Raw genomic sequence first — 17,125 nt, forward strand, 5'->3', positions numbered from 1 at the left:
CCTTCCTTACCAGGTACCCAATACATATTTATTGAACAGATGAATGAATGAGGTGAATTTTATTTCAGTTTAGGGAGAACTTCCAAGGCCGTTCTTTAAACTTTATAGGCAGTGGGTAACCACTGACTATTCAACATTCATTTATTCACCAAATATTTACTGAAGGTTTTCAAGTAGGGAAATGGCATAAATTTGAACTCTGCTGCAGGAAGATCAATATTCCTGGTTCACTTCCTGGATCTATAGCATAGATGTATGTAAAGAGTTTGTCCAAGAAACATTCTCAGGGCAGAGTTAGTTCAAAGAAGACACTTAGACTGATTAAATCAAAGACCCCACCCAACACCTTTCTCCCACCTCCTTTACTGTGACACTGTGGCCCTGCAGGTCGCTGTCTCATCGCTAGCCAACCACTGCAGAAGAAATTGGCCAGTTGTGGAAGGAATTGATACAAGCTGGTTTCATGTTTTTCAGTTGCTTACTTGCTTGCTACTTTCTCTAGATGTCCAATCTTTAGGGGTCTGGAGGGTGTTAGAAAAATGATTTTTTATACCACAAAATAGAATATTCTGTATCTTTCAGGCAGAAAGGATTAATAGTGAACCTTCCGAAAGACTGTGGCTAATTTGACTTGCATGTTGAGCGGCTTCCTGGACATTTTCCACAGGAGAGTTGGGATTGATGAGCTGTCACTGTTATTCCTGGAGCGGGGCACTGAGGTGCTCTAGCCAGCCACCCCACAAGATCATGTACACATGTCATAACAGGGTAAGGAAACAGAAGCAGTTAATGCTCTGCAAATTTTAATATTTCTCTGTCTCCACCTTGAAATTATACATGGATCCTACTTTTTAGTATTTTTCTTAGAGGAAAAAAATAGCCTCTTCTTGCTCTAATAAGAAAAATAAGTTTGTAATTAGCTGTTAATGGTATCAATCATCTCTGCCCAAGAAATATTATTAAAGGGGATCAAGCTACTTAATCCCTTTATTGCAGTTACTGAGTCTAGTCCATGGATGTTTGCCATGGCCTACCAGAGTTATCTGTCTTAAAGAGTCCCAAACAATTTGGACTTCTGCAAAACAAAAAAGTGGCCTGAAAAGGGATGGATAGTAATTACTACTTAATATTACTTTGGATTAAAAAAAAATGAAGGAAAATTCTTTTTGAATGCAATGCTGTTTTCTTATGTGCTGAAATTTTTGTCGTGCTAGTTTTAACAAGAATTAATTAGCTGGGGCCTAGAAGAGAGAAGGAAATCATTCCTGATCTTGGCAAGGTCCTAAAACAGTGAGACATGGGCAAATAAAGAATGTTGTCATGATTAGAACCTTGGTGTTCAAAGGAAAAATTATGAAACCTGCATTTATTGAATAAACAATTATACAAGCCTTACATTTGATTAATATTTCATAATTTCCAAAGTGCTTTAGCATCAGTTTCTTCAGTTGTTTCTCACAACAGCCTTATGAAGTAGGTATTTATTATGCCAGTTGTTCAGAGGAGAAAATTAAAGGTCAGAGAGGTTTAGTGGTAGTGCTATCATTTGAACCATGACTGGTCTGACCCCAAGCCGGTGCTCTCTCCACTGGTGCATGTATTCAGTGTTTGTTTTCTTTTTAATTTAAAAATTTTAAATACAATTATTTGCTGTATTCCCCGTGTTGTGCAGTACATCCTTGAGCCTATCTAACACCCAATAGTTTGTACCTCCCACTCCCCCACCCCTATATTGCTTCTCTCCCCCCACCACTGGTAACCACTAGTTGGTTCTCTATATCTGTGAGTCTGCTTCTTTTTTGTTATATTCACTAGTTTGTTGTATTTTTTAGATTCCACATATAAGTGATGTCAAACAGTATTTGTCTTTCTCTGTTTGACTTACTTCACTTAGCATAATGCCCTCTAAGTCCATCCATGTTGCTGCTAATGGCAAAATTTTGTTATTTTTTATAGCTGAATAGTATTCCACTGTGTGTTTATGTGTGCGTGTGCGTGTGTGTGTACATCTCACATCTTTATCCATTCATTTGTTGTTGGACACCTAGGTTGCTTCTATGTCTTGGCTATTGTAAATAATGCTGCTATGAACATTGTGGTGCATTTATCTTTTTGAATTAGTGTTTTTGTTATTTTTCCGATATATACCCAGGAGTGGAATTGTGGGGTCATATGGTATTTCTATTTTTAGAAACGTCCATGCTGTTTTACATTTTACATTCCCATTCAGTGTTATTTTTAATGATTTTAACTATTGAAATTAGTTTTTGACCCTGTTCTTCTAGACTAATGAGAAATACATTTTTTGGGGGGAAGGGTATCATTTTTTTCACCAAAATCCTTTAGGACCAATAAAGTCAAATAAGTCATTAGGAGACCAGGAGAATGGAAAACATCATTAAAGAGTATAGAAATAAATGTATATTTAATATTTGATAGAGAGTAAACTAAAGGAAAAGGAAAGAATAATGGAAAAATTTTGCCAAAAGACTTCTCAAAGGGAAAACATATGACTCACTGAAAGATGGTGCACTAAATGGAAATGAGATAAATAATGGAAAACTGTAAATGATTAATGCCTTGGTACGTGTGTATTCTGACAAAGACAAAACTGCTTTCACAAGGTGAAGCAATATGCCCAGCACTGAAAGGAAATAGCGGAAATGAGCATTAAATTTTAAGTGTCTCCCATAGGTTGTTTTCAAATCCCATAGATGATCACTGTTTTTTTTTTTTTTCCCTTGGTTTTGCTTTCGGTTGTCTTGCGAACAGTATCTCTGATCATGTGCAAGTCTTTATTGACAATTGAATGGCTTCCTTTCCCGACTCAAGTCTTGAGACAGTGTCCTTAGCTAGCTAACAGAATATTTCACCTCTTGTGGATGTAAATCAAATGCATGCAGAACACAAGGCAGATGCTGGTTGGATATCCTGCTCAACTGACCTCCTTGGGAATCCCTCTTGCTCTCCTTTGTCTTGAGCTCTGACCCAGCCATGCTCTGAGGCAATGAGATAAAGTGGCTTCGCAGCCAGCAGTCATCAGGCAGAGGAGTGACAGCTGGGCTGCTGGGAGTAAGCTCATCACATAATTCAGTTCCTTTCTCGCTGTGGCCTGAACTTGCCACCCTCTTCTAGGCTTCCCTGCCCTGGCAGACACAGTTGCCACTATCTGGAAAAGCCCTTTGCTTTCTTCTTCTCTTGGCTGGCTCCTGCTCTTTCTTTGAGAATGGGTCGTTTTACTTTGTTTGGAACCCACTGGCTAAGGTGCTGCCTCGGTGTGCTTCTTCAGCACTTGGTACCCACACACCTCTCCTCACTCCGTGTTGAAGTTGTCCGTTCACTCGTGTGTCTTCCCCAGTGGTCTGTGAAAGGCGTGAGCCTGTGGACTGGGCCCAGCACCTGTCTGCTACTCAGTGCCCACAGGCTGAGGGACTCCATTAGTGACAACCACCCCAAACTATTTCAGACAGATTATTACTGCTGTGATTATTATTACTGTTGTGAAAGAACTTCTAGACAGCAAAGCAAGCAGGTGCATTTTAAAGCAAATAATTCTTTGGTCTTAATTCACAAGGCATGGGCATATCCTATTTTATCATGTGATTGAGAAAACCTTTGTTCAAAAAATTCTATTTCCTGTAACATCCCTAGTTTCTGACAGGGGGCAGCAGAGACCATGAAAACAAAGGCTGGCCCTTCAACTGGTAGCTTACAAAATTTTGGAGCCAGACGTTTTAACAACTTTCAGCAGGAACTAGCCCATGATAGTGGACAAACCTCACTGTGGAATAAAGACTTCAAGGTAAAGACTGGCTTTTATTAATAATATTCCTTGAAGGCAATATAAATAATTTACAGGTTTTTTTTTTTCTTTTGCTGTACGCGGGCCTCTCACCGCTGCGGCAACCGGATGCGCAGGCCCAGTGGCCATGGCCCACGGGCCCAGCCGCTCCGCGGCATGTGGGATCCTCCCAGACCGGGGCACGAACCCGCGTCCCCTGCATCGGCAGGCGGACTCCCAACCACTGCGCCACCAGGGAAGCCGTACAGGGTTTTTTTTTTAAAAGAAAAAATAATTTATTTTTAATGCAAATAATCATCTCCCTCGTTTTATTACTGAGTAGGAAAAACTCTCTTCCTCATATGTGTTTCCCTTTTACCACTCACACAGAGCACTTCACTTCTGATACTTTTGGTCACCAAATGTGTGTGGGTTTTTTTCCCTGCCCTCAAGCAATTCTCTATGACACCAACTGGGTGTCCTATAAATTCAATGCTGACATTGTCTACCTGGAGATAGCATCAAATCTCACAGGTTAAGAGCTCAGTCCCCACAAGACTGATGCCATGCTCCCAACTTCAGGTGCCAATCTCAAGTCTCATGTTGTCACCTGTATTTCTGACCGACTGGCTATAGATTTTTGTTCCCATGACCCCCTCCTTGGATTTGATAATTTGGTAGAATGGCTCACAGAATTCAGGGAAACAATTACATTTACTGGTTTGTTATAAAAGGGTATGATAGAGGATCTAGATGAACATCCAGGTGGAAGAGGTGCAGAGCTACCATGCTCCCTCTGAGTGCACCACTCTCCTAACACCATGTGTCACCAGCCTGGAAGCTTCCCGAACCCCACTTACATTTGGGATTTTTATGGAGGTTCCATCACACGGGCATGATCAACCATTAACTGCATTTCTAGTCTCTCTCCCATTCCTAGAGGATAAGGGATGCGGCTGAAATTTCCAAGCTTCTAACCATGGCTGACTTTTCTGGTGACCATCACCCATCCAGGAGCCCTCCAAGCTTTGCCTTCTTTCACCCAGGAAATTCAAGAGATTTAGGATTCTGTGTCAGGATCTGGGGGCAAAGGTCAATATATTTATTTTCTATTATTTCATAATTACAAAAATCTTTAAAAAGATAGGTGCTTATTTTTTTGCTAGTGACTTGTAAAATGATGCTAGAGCATGAGATATTTCCAGTTGGTCTTAGGGAGAGTGTCAAGATTTGCAAATTATTACCAGATGCTGGGGTTACCTTCCCTTTCCCTGCCTTGGGAAAAAAAGACATAAAGTAAAGAAGAAAACAAACAATGAAAGCAATTGAAGTAATAACTAAAGCAAATAGCCGGAGCCTAAATCATCCCTCCCCCACCCATCATGGCATGGGGGCCAGTCTCATGCCTCACGTACTTTTTATGTCTAGTGCCCGGTACAGGGCCTTTTTATGTCTAGTGCCCAGTACAGGGCCAGGCAGGTGCCCAGCAAACGTGTGGAACTGAACAAGCATCTCTGGCCTGATCACATGTTAGTTCTCCAGGGGAGTTTCTGAGTTGTATCTCACATCTAGTTGTCCCATAAATACACAAGGTGAGGAATTGGCATTCAGAAAGGTGATCACCCTAGGTCTAAATTCAGGGACTCTGTTAATGTTCTGTTATTTAAAATCATGAAAAGCAGAGTGGGGGAAATAAAAGGAGCGAGATTCCATGTGGTTGCCAGATGGGTGTGCACAGGTAAGAAACATGCAGGTGGGCTGGGTCTGGTTGTCAGAAAGTTGATGCTCAGTCCACATGGTCAGCTTGAAACTAGGAATACAAAAGAAATTGGCTGTGTACCCTAAGGTTCTCTGCTGTCCTTCTCCCTTTTAGTCTAGAAATCCTGGGTAGTTCAGCTCTAATTCCCTCATGTCCCTCTTTCCAACATTGCTGTAGTACCTTTGTTAATTGGAGCTTCCCAATTTTTTATTATGATGGTAGTTAGACCTCTTCCCCATCCCTGTCTGCTAAGTTCTGTTTGTACTTCTTGGAGGCAGATTTGAAAGCTGGGCTCTTGGCAAGTAATAAGAGCCTGGCCTTTTTTTTTTTTTTTTTTTTTTTTTGCGGTATGCGGGCCTCTCACTGTTGTGGCCTCTCCCGCTGTGGAGCACAGGCTCCGGACGCGCAGGCTCAGCGGCCATGGCTCACGGGCCCAGCCGCTCCGCGGCATGTGGGATCTTCCCGGACCGGGGCACGAACCCATGTCTCCTGCATCGGCAGGCGGACTCTCAACCACTGTGCCACCAGGGAAGCCTGCCTGGCCATTTCTTTTCATAATAACTCAGAGGCTCTTACATTGGCTTTCATGGTTCATACTGTTTGTAGAAGACAGCCATTCTCTTAAGGGACAGGACAGGTATTAGGAAACCTCTCCTACTAGAAGAGTTAGATGAGACTCAGAGAGGGGAAATCCTGGCCCTGTTGGTCACCTAGATTATTACTGGCAGAACCTGGATGAGAATCATCTCATCCAGACTCCCCTGGAACAGCTCATCATGCTCATTCATCAGTGGGGCCTAGTTTAGTGATGGGACAGGGGAGATCCTGAAACATGGGATTAAGGGAGGGCATGTGTATTCAGGTTTAGCACAGTGTCTGGCTCAGTGCTGTCTTCAGTACATGGTAGACTGCTATGATGGGGATCATGGGGTGGCCCAGCCATGGAAACAGTAGACAGTGTGGAGGATATAAGGGGAAGGCTTTTTTTTTATTATTATTATTACATTATTTATTTATTTAGGCTGCTTTGGGTCTTTTGTTGCTGAGCACGGGCTTTCTCTAGTTGCGGTGAGTGGGGGCTAGTCTTCATTGCAGTGCACGGGCTTCTCATTGCGATGGCTTCTCTTGTTGTGGAGCATGGGCTCTAGGCACACGGGCTTCAGTAGTTGTGGCATAAGGGCTCTAGGGCACAGGCTCAGTAGTTGTGGTGTACGGGTTTAGTTGCTCCGCAGCATGTGGGATCTTCCCGGACCAGGGCTCGAACCCATGTCCCCTGCACTGGCGGGCGGATTCTTAACCATTGTGCCACCAGGGAAGCCCAAGGGGAAGGCTTTTACTGGAGGCAAACATTTACACAGAAAGGGATATGGGTGGAGACATACCCAAGGAGATGCTGATCAGGGGAATATTCTTCCAGGGGAACAGGGGATCTTGGGGTGTCTTCTGTTGGGCCAGGCCAAGCCTTATTTTATTCCATTGCCACAACAGCCTTGGAAGTATTATTATGCCCATTTGTCAGCTGGGACTACAGAGTCACAGGGAGGCCAAGTAATTCCCAGGATAGCTGCACTGAAGACCTCTAGGAACTCCATTCACATGAAGTACCATGTGAACAAGCCCCCTGGAATTATTAGAAGGCAGAGCTCACACCTAGGCTGTTTGGCTCCACAGCCCGGGTTCTTAGCACCTCTTCATACTGCATTTTCCAGACAGCCTTTTCTGGAACCCAGCATTGCCCAGTCAGGCCCTCATTCATGTATGTCTCCAATCTAACAAGAGAGAACATTGCATAGGTTATAGCTGTTGGGGAGAAAAATGATCTCTGGACTCAGGGTCAGAGGCTGGGTTTGAGTCCTGGCTCTGCTCCTGACTTGTGTGACCTTGGCCAGTCACCTCACCTCTTCACACAGTCATTTGCCATCTGTAACATGAAGAGAAAGGTGTACACTTCTCTCAGGCTTACGGTGAGGACTCTATGAGATTAATGAATGTGAAAGTGCTTTGTAAGCTGTGAAGTTCTGAACAAACGTAAGCGTTCGTACAAATCGAGGGAACGAATGGGGCCGGCAGGCAGCCATTTATTATGTGGGCTGATATGTATGCAGAGTATGGACTTTTTATGCTTCATTTGCTTCTGTGAAAAATGTACAAGTGACGATGTCCTGAGTCTGCAAACAGAGGATGGGGCCTTTGTGTGTGCTGCGGATGTTGCAGAGCCCGAGGGAGGGGGCCAGGAAATGAAAACCATGTGGCTCTGAGTTGGGCCTTGAAGCTTCAAGCTTCCCCACAGGGAAGAAGAGAAAGAGCATGCTAGATGTTCTTGGGTGATAACAATGAGAAGTATGAACCCAGCCTAAGTTCCTTGGCTTCTTGTATTTCTCTTGAGCAAAGGTTTCTGTTCTTGAGGCAGCTTAACAGCAAAATCACCTTTCATTTGTTGAAATATGACAAAATTGGGCAGAATCAGAGGCTCAGGATGCTGTAAAAACGAGCTATAAAATTTAAATAAGTCTTAAGTGAATTGGCCTCGGGCATTTCCTTGAGTTGAAAAGAAGAGGAACTGTGTGAACATGAATCTTGCTTTTTCTTACCATCCTCTACTATGGGGGCCATGACTGTATGCAAAAGAGCTCACGCTTACAATTCTAGTCTTTAAGGAGAAAGAGCAAAGCAAGTTCTTTTTAACCCATCATTTCCCCCCCCCCCACTGTTATAGGAAGCATCTGGCTAGGTTGTCTAGAAAGGCACACTCAAGAACTTCCATCTGTAAAGATCTATAGTCTGAGGGATGCAAGGGAATGATGTTTATCAGACTGTGAATAAAGAAAACAGAATGGATACTAGTGAATCGGATGGAGCTACTAGGCAGGACGGAAGTCAAAAGATTTTTGACCTCAGTTTGGAAAACTGAATTAGCTAGAAGGATCATAACACATGTGTGCATGTATATGGGGGTGGGGGAGAGAAAGAGAGGTTCTGGGAAGAGAGAAAATTTTAATAGCATACAGGTGCTATGATCAGGCATGAACAAAAAATAGCTCTCACATCAAAAATACTGAAGCAGAGGAGAAGTACTGATATTTGTCATGTGAAGCTCTCTAAACAGATGAAAACTACATCTCTGAATTAAAGGGGCAGCTTCTCAAACATCTACTTTAATAGAGAGCTTTCACCCCACGTGACTGAGATTAGCAACAAACCCCTCGTAAAATCAAATTAATGAGATGATTCCTGGTTATTGAGAAAAGGAACTGGAAAAAAGAGGGAAAGTGACTTTTCTCATAGGGATGGTCAGTGTTGTTTTTTTATTTAATTTATTTAATTCACTTTATTTTTGGCTGCATTGGGTCTTCATTGCTGCGTGGGCTTTCTCTAGTTGTGGTGAACGGGGGCTACTCTTTGTTGCGGTGCACGGGCTTCTCATTGCGGTGGCTTCTCTTGTTGTGGAGCACGGGCTCTAGGCATGTGGGCTTCAGTAGTTGTGGCACTTGGGCTCAGTAGCTGCGGCACGCAGGCTCAGGAGTTGTGGCGCAGGGGCCTTTTTGTTCTGCAGCATGTGGGATCTTCCCAGATCAGGGCCCGAACCTGTGTCCCCTGCATTGACAGGTGATTCTTAACCACTGTGCCACCAGCGAAGCCCTGGTCAGTGGTTTTACATTCAAATTTTTGAGAAAATTCATTACTCTTAGGAGTTGGAATAATTTCAGAGATTCTTTCATCCAACCCCCCTCAGATGAGTAAACTGAGACCCAGAGAGATTCAAAATCTCACCCAAGGCCCACGATAGGAAAGGGGCTGAGCTAGCCCACGCTCCAGGCCTCTGTCTGCACCCTGGATAAAAAATCACATTGGCGAGGCTTCCTCCTGAGGCTGGGACTTAGGATGTGGGGGCAGTTGCTCTGGGATAAAAAGAGGCCTCTTTTAATATTCCTTCGTTTTAAAAGTTTGAGTTTAACATCTGCTACAGAGAGAGGAAAATAAATTCCAACTGACTTCCTTTTTCATTTTCTTTTATTTCTTTTAAGAGTGGAGGTGGAAAGAGGGACTCAAAGTTGAAGGCAGTAATATGAGCCATGAAGGCACTGTGTGATCCACAGTTAGAAAGTGAAATGCTTTACAGATGCCACCAAAAAAAAAAAAAAAAAAGAAAGAAAAGAAAAAAAGAGGAAAAGACAGTCTTGAACCAGGGCACACCTCTTCACTTTCCACATCAACCAGGTAAAAGGAATCAAATGCTAATAAACCACATGTCCACTAGAATCCTTCTTGAGTATTTATTCACTTGGCACAAGTGACAGTAGTAGACTATATGTAACATATGTTTTTTATTCAGAAGATTTCTGTGCTTCTTCATCCTAGTTCCGAGCTAATCAAAGTGGAGATCTGTGTCCTGGAGGTTCTTTCTTCACAAATCTAGAATCAGACTCGGAATTCCAAGCATCTAGAGGGGCTGGTATGTGACTAGTTGCTGTCAAAGTCCTGGGACTTGAACTTGGCGACCTAGTCAAAGCAGATGAAAGTTCATTTCTGGGTTTGTCCATCCCTTTACACCAGGTACTCACCCCCTCCCTATTCAGATTCTCCCTATAGTTAGCTATCTTTCTCAAAAGACACTTAAAAAAATTAAACCAAAACAAATCTAAGAGAAACCTGAAAGATCAGGATAGATGCTCCTTGATGATATCCTGAAGGGATTTATAGTATCATCGATATTTCCCAATTATTACTGAACTTGGACTGGTATACTTTGTTCATTTTAGATTACATCATAATAATGGGCATTTTATTTCCCTAGAATATTGGTGACTTAAAGTGTCTCAGTTAAAAATTCATTTGCCCACAAGTAACAGAAAACCCAGTTTACAGAGACTTAAACACATGAGTTTCAATTTCTTTTCTTTTCTTTTCTTTTTTTTTGGCTGTGTGGTTTGCAGGATGTTCTCCATGACCAGGGATTGAACCTGGACCACAGCAGTGAAAGCCCGGAATCCTAACCACTAGGCCACCAGGGAACTCCGAGTTTCAATTTCTTACTCAACAGGAAGTCTGGAAGTAGGCATCTGGTGGTGTTTTGGTGGCTAAAGATGGTGGCCACTGTCCTGATAAATCTCTTGGCCTTCCCTCATCGTTGCAATACATCAAATAGTAGTCAGCATGGCTAAATACAAGGCAGGAAGAAGTAGGGAAAGGGGAGCCCAGCTATGTCCAAACTTTTTTATCCAGAAAGCCAAATCTTTCTCACACCATGCTCCCAAGCAGATTTCTGCCTATGCCTCATTGGCCGGAAGTGGGTCATATGGCCCCTCCACTTGCATAGGAAGGTAGAAGAGGAAGAAAAGATTATAATGATTAGTTTAGGCCAATTTTGATCCACCTGAGACTCCTGGGTACATTGCTTCTCTGAACCAAATCAGGGTTCAGTCAGCAAGGTAGAAGGTGGAGGATGGTGGAGGATTTTGAGTAATCACGAGCAGCGAGGATCATAAATTGGAGTTCTAACGTAATACATTTGTAAGTGTAATTTTTACTGTTAATAGCGAACAAAGATATTTAAAATGCAAAGAGTTTTACTACATTATTTCCTCTTGCTTCTTTACCTCTGTCTTGATGGTCTTATAGTTTCCGTATAATTTTCTTTGAAGTGGCCTTTGGCATCTACTTTCTTAAAAGAAACATTGTTGAGCCAAACCCCAGCTTTGCCTCCAGAGTTCTGACATGCGCAGAACTACATTAGTAGTACATATATCTTCATGAACAGTTGGAAGTAATTTTCAACCTAAGCATTTCGTATTTCATGGATGGGTGAAATTTACAATAACTTTTGAAGCAACTATTCTAAAGCTCATGCATCTTTGATTGGATGCTTGACTAATCCCATCCATTTCACTGGTGCTAAAATATTTTAAAACTCTAAAAATGTCCTTACATGGGTTGTAAAAGAGATACAAGAAAGGCACCAAGAAAAAAAAAAAATCATGTCTTCTCTGGTGCCTCACAGTACATTCAGTGTATTCTCTACATAACAGCCGAAGTGATCCTGCAAAAGGAAAAGTAGGCCATGTCACACTCCTGGTCTCAGTCCTCCAGTGGCTTCCCATCATCTTTGACGAAATCCAAAGTTCTTACGATATCTTTCTGGGCTCTGTGTGACCTGGGCCCTGCCTGTCTCTCATATTTTCTATCCCTTCTCACTCTGGGTGGCTGCAATGTCCTTCTTTTTTGTCCCCCCAGTAAGCCAACCATGTTTCATCTCAGGCCCCTGCCCTTGCCTTTCTTTTGACCTGGGATTCTCTCTTCTTGGGTATTTGTGTGGATTTTTGCTCCTACTATTCAGGTCTCTGCTCACATGTCACCTCAGAGAGCTTTCTCTTGACCACCCTGTCTTAAGTATCACCTCCCTCCATCATTCTCTATCTGCGAACCTGCTTTATTTTTCTACAAGGCCCTTATTATAAGCTGACATTATATTACATATTTATTGGTTGACTGACTTATTTATTATGTGTTCCCTACTAGAATGTGAGCTCAACAAGGGTAGGAACTCAGTTTGGTTTACTTCTTTATCCTCAGTGCCTAAAATGGTATCTGGTACCAGTAGGTATGCAATAAATATTAATAAATATTTGTCGGATGAATGAATAGAAGTTTTAAAAAACTGGTTCTACTATCACATAGTCAGAAGACTAATGAGTGGGTCAGAGCTAGTTATGCAGTTATGGTTTTTTTCCATGTCTACACTGGTATTTTATTTAATGCGCAAATACAAAACTTAATAAAAATGCTCAATTAAATCAAAGGATATTACATTGAAATGTGGTTCTTCCTGAACCATTCACTCAGCAAATACTTACTTTGTGCCTCTCCTTTAAGGAAGTACCAATGATTTTTCATATTTAATGTGTTACCTATTTATTTCCCTATTAGAGTTAACTCTAAATAAACTATTAATAAAAGGGACCAGGAGAAAGGTTCCTGAGGACTAAGTTTTTGGCTCTATATCATGAACATGTTTTACTGATGACACAAATGAAGCTACTGAAGGCTCTTTGGCAAATTTAGTAAATGAAAGGGAACTACTTACCTCAGTGATGTTATAGAATTAGGATCCTAAAATGTCTTGACCAGCCAGAAGTAATGAGATATCCCACCAAAGAAAATAAATCAACTGATAAGAAGACTTGTAAGAGGTGAACTCAGATTTAACAGTAATATATTGGGAAAAGATTTAGAATTTTAATCACTGTGACTCAGTAGTGTGCTGTGGTTATCACTAAAATGAATGCAAGCTTAGACAACCAAATATAATCATATTACTGTGTTATTAATATTTAACATGGTATATGTATATTGTCAAATAAAAAAACAAATCCAGACTTAGGAAGGAGACACTTTATTTGAAAAGGATTATTGTCAGGAGGGGAAAGAGATTACTATATTACAATAGGGAGAAAGCTTTGACCATGAGATCTGCAAGCTTCTCAAAAATCAGGCAAAAAGATTTTTCTTTTATAGAGAAAAGTAAGCAAAGAAACAGGTGTAGACGAGTGAGAAGAGAGGTAGCATGATCAGATAGCAGTTCAGAGGATGTTCTGAGGCCAGTCTCTTCTTAGCAGGGGCTGTATGCTGGCTCAGGTTGAGGAGGGCTAAAGTTTGGGGCCCTGGAGGAAAAAGAGAAGCCTAACCAAAACTTATTTGGGAAGAGCAGTTCAGCTAATCATTTATGAGGCAAAGAAAAGGAATTTTGGGGGTCTGTGTTTGGCCTTGTAAACAAGGGAGGGCATATGTGAGTCTTATTAACATCGTATTGGGGAAAGGTGGTTCTTTGCAGTAAACTGTTCTTCAGAACACAAAGAGGGGAGGTTTTTTTCTTTTTCATAAAAATATATATATATCAAAAAATTGTTTATTGGAGTATAGTTGATTTACAGCATTATATTAGTTTCAGGTGTGCGGTACAATGAAATGATTCAGTATTTTTACAGATTATACTCCATTTAAAGTTATTACAAAATAGTGCTATAATTCCCTGTGCCATACAACATATCCTTATTTCTTATCTATTTTATACATATCAGTTTGTATCTCTTAATCCCATACTACTATCTTGTCCCTCCCACAAGAGGGGAGGTTGCTTTCCATGGTTACAGGGCTTAGGTAAAATTCAACATTTATACAATATATAAATTATATAATGCATAATGTACAAATTATAATTATAGTATAAAGTTACTATATAGAAAATATTATAAACTATACAAAACAAATAAAAACATAATTCCTATAACATATAATATTATATATACATATGTATATATATATATATGCACAAACACATATAATAGCTAGTTTAATATAATGCCAGCTGCCTCTTTCGTAGAAGGGAGGTGACAGTCAGCTTTACTTTGGTCAGCTAACAGGTGGCTCAGAAGGGCAAATATGGCTTACATGCTCCAATATTATTTGGCCAGCACATGGGTTTCAAGTTTTAAATATGAAAGCCTTATGTCAGGGGTTAAGTCCAACTCCTATCACTCCTTATGTCTTTACACTGGGCCATAGCCTCACATTTACGTTTAGTAGGGTCTGGTCCCTGGGAGTGTCTGAATTTGCAACCCCTAATCAAGAGCACTGTGGGCCCACCCTTTGAGGAATGTGGACAAAGTGGATCATAGTCAGGAAACACACACACACACACACCACACAGATGGCAAGGTATGAGAAGTTCGGAGATTTAGTCTAGAGGATATGAGGCAGGGAAGGATGAGAGAGGCCATCACAATTATCTCCAAATACTAGAATAGTTGCCATGTGGAAGAATTAGACGTGTTCTGTTTGGTTCCAGAAGGGTAAGAGTAGGACAAGTGGGAGGAAGTTGCAGGGAAATAGATTTGTGTGTCAGCATCAGGAAGCCCTTTCTAACAGAGCTGCCTTCAGAAAGTGGGGCTCTCCCTGTCACTGTATGCTTTGCTGCAAAGCTTCATTGTGGAGCTGCAGGAGGGGATCTGACTATTGAATGGGTGTGTTGGAATAAGCAGTATTGAAGTTTCTTTTCCACTGTAAGACTCTCTGATTCTGTGAAATAAAGTAAAACCCCATTATTTTGGCCTTGATTGATTGATTGATTTTATAAATTTATTTATTTATGGCTGCATTGGGTCTTTGTTGCTGTGCACGGACTTTCTCTAGTTGTGTCGAGCGAGGGCTACTCTTCGTAGCGGTGCGCAGACTTCTCATAGCTGTGGCTTCTCTTGTTTCAGACCACGGGCTCTAGGCATGCGGGCTCAATAGTTGTGGCTCGTGAGCTCTAGAGCACAGGCTCAGTAGTTGTGGCGCACGGGCTTTGTTGCTGCACAGCATGTGGGATCTTCTCGGACCAGGGCTTGAACCCGTGTCCCCTGCATTGGCAGGTGGATTCTTAACCACTGCACCATCAGGGAAGTCCCAAAGCCTTTACTGATTTAGAATTAGTATAAATCCTGTTAGTGGGGCAGGATGAATTTTTTCTTTATAATATTTTATGATATTATTTTCTAATATATAAGAAGTGTTTTCTATAACACTAGGAAAAATGTTTTAACTACCTAAAGTCAACTAATAAAGTAATAGTTTATTGTTGATTATGTATATGACACTATTCTGGGAGTTTTATGGAGCAATAACAGAATATAGAGGGAAAATACATTCTCCTGGGAAAGACATGGTTATATGGGAAGATCTGATAACCCCATGAAGCAATAAGAGAACCAGAAATTATATTTATTTATCTCTTATATATTTACAACATCAAGTGAAATTAGACAATAATAACGTGCTAATTGTCAGGAAAACTCATTAAGAGTAAGAGGTGACCAGGTGAATATAGTGAGCATGGTTTACGAACAAAATATCAGAACACAAATCAAAGATTACTAAGTAAGTATTTGAAATCAGGCTGTTAGAAAAAAAGTCTATAATAACTAAACAAACACCTTGAAAAAAGTCATCATGGACAACTTTAAGTAGGAGGAACTTCTTGTATTTGTCCTTGACTGTTGGCTGTGAGAACAAAGCAGGCTGGAGAGGAGTGTAGAGGTGGGAATGAGGAGGGTGGGGATCAGAGATGTCGTGCAGATTGTCCACTTGAGAGAGGTGCACGCCAGGAGTGGAGGGGGATAGGATTATTGGGTGGACTCCCTGTGATGTTGAAAACAGGTAGGGAGGTTTGCGATCAGTGCAGTAGGGAGACAAAAAATAAAATGATGTGAGAAATTTTAAAAGAGCAGTTTCTAGTTCATTCACCAGATATTCACTGAGCACTTTACTGCACACCAGGCATGTTCAAGATGCTGAAGATCCCCTTACCCTCAAGGATTTACAATTAAATGGGTGAGAATGACAAGAAAACAGCATTATAATTCCACGTCATAAGTCCTGGAGAGAGAGCAGAGGCTGCACGTACTGCAGAAGAGAGTTGGGTGGGGTTAGCCCCACTCCAGGTGGCAACTGGTGTAATGCCATGGAAGGCCTTCAGGTGAAATAATAGCTGAGCTGTGTTTTGAAAGACAGGCATAAGAGGTTTGGAGGACAAGCATGTTAGCAAAGCGAGCAACACATGCAAAGTGACCTGGAGAATAAGTGGGGAGGGGCTGTAGTGCAGGACACGGTGGGGTGACTGGTGAGGGTGAGAGGTGGGCCTGGCCAGGTGAAGAAGGGACTTACATAATACCAATAACAGTGAATTAGTTTGTTTTTTTTTTTTCTGTTTTTTGTTTTAGGGTAAATCAAGCCATAGGAGTGAATGAGACTGTGGAATGACTGAGAAGTGAGAAGGCAAAAAAGGGGAGCCTGGGGAGCCCCCTGGTTTCCTTTTATATACAGATAATCATCTCCTGCATACTGACCATCTGCTGTCAAAGCAAAATTCCAGTGGACCTAGCTTTAAATCTTCATACCAAGGTAACAAATTATTCATTTTCTTGTTTTTGTTTTTACTACTGAGAATTGGTAATATTTCTATTAAGGTTAAAATGCCTTCCCAGGATTGGTTAAGTAAATGTGGCATAGTCTTACACTAAAATACTTATTCTTAAAAATGATGCCATAGGGGCTTCCCTGGTGGCGCAGTGGTTGAGAGGCTGCCTGCCAGCGCAGGGGACGTGGGTTCGTGCCCCGGTCCGGGAGGATCCCACATGCCGCGGAGCGGCTGGGCCCGTGAGCCATGGCCGCTGAGCCTGCGCGTCTGGAGCCTGTTGCTCTGCAACGGGAGGGGCCGCAGCGGTGGGAGGCCCGCGTACCGCAAAAAAAAAAAAAAAAAAAGATGCCATAGGACAATATCTAATGACGTGGGGAATCGTTCATGTTTTATAAGTGGGAAAAAAAAAGCTGCTATCTATGATCTTATTTTTTTAAAAGGAAAAACAAACAAAAAGATTACTCCTTCCTTCTGAGTCTCATTTTCCTCTTCTGTAAAATAAATGTATTAGATTAATGATGTCTGTGACGCCCTCTAATTATAAAACTCTGTGACCTAGAAAGAATACCATGTTTTCCATTTGCCTTCCTATGTGTTCTCTCTTCTTCTTTCCCATTTTACAGATCTGGAAAAT

At 41.6% G+C, this 17,125-nt stretch overlaps 1 long non-coding RNA gene across 2 annotated transcripts; it reads left to right on the forward strand.

The window, feature by feature from the left end:
- The first annotated feature begins 476 nt into the window (after nucleotides 1-476).
- On the forward strand, nucleotides 477-16,551 carry LOC137226382 (uncharacterized). 2 transcript variants are annotated; one of them, XR_010944331.1, is made up of 4 exons: nucleotides 477-768; nucleotides 3,652-3,802; nucleotides 9,566-9,758; nucleotides 16,295-16,551. It is a non-coding gene; the product is annotated as an uncharacterized lncRNA (long non-coding RNA). The 2 variants fall into 2 exon arrangements; XR_010944332.1 differs by lacking the exon at nucleotides 16,295-16,551 and adding an exon at nucleotides 9,900-10,089.
- Nucleotides 16,552-17,125: the final 574 nt, after the last annotated feature.

The sequence above is a fragment of the Pseudorca crassidens genome, chromosome 6 (genome assembly GCF_039906515.1).
Source record: "Pseudorca crassidens isolate mPseCra1 chromosome 6, mPseCra1.hap1, whole genome shotgun sequence".
Taxonomy (NCBI): domain Eukaryota; kingdom Metazoa; phylum Chordata; class Mammalia; order Artiodactyla; family Delphinidae; genus Pseudorca; species Pseudorca crassidens.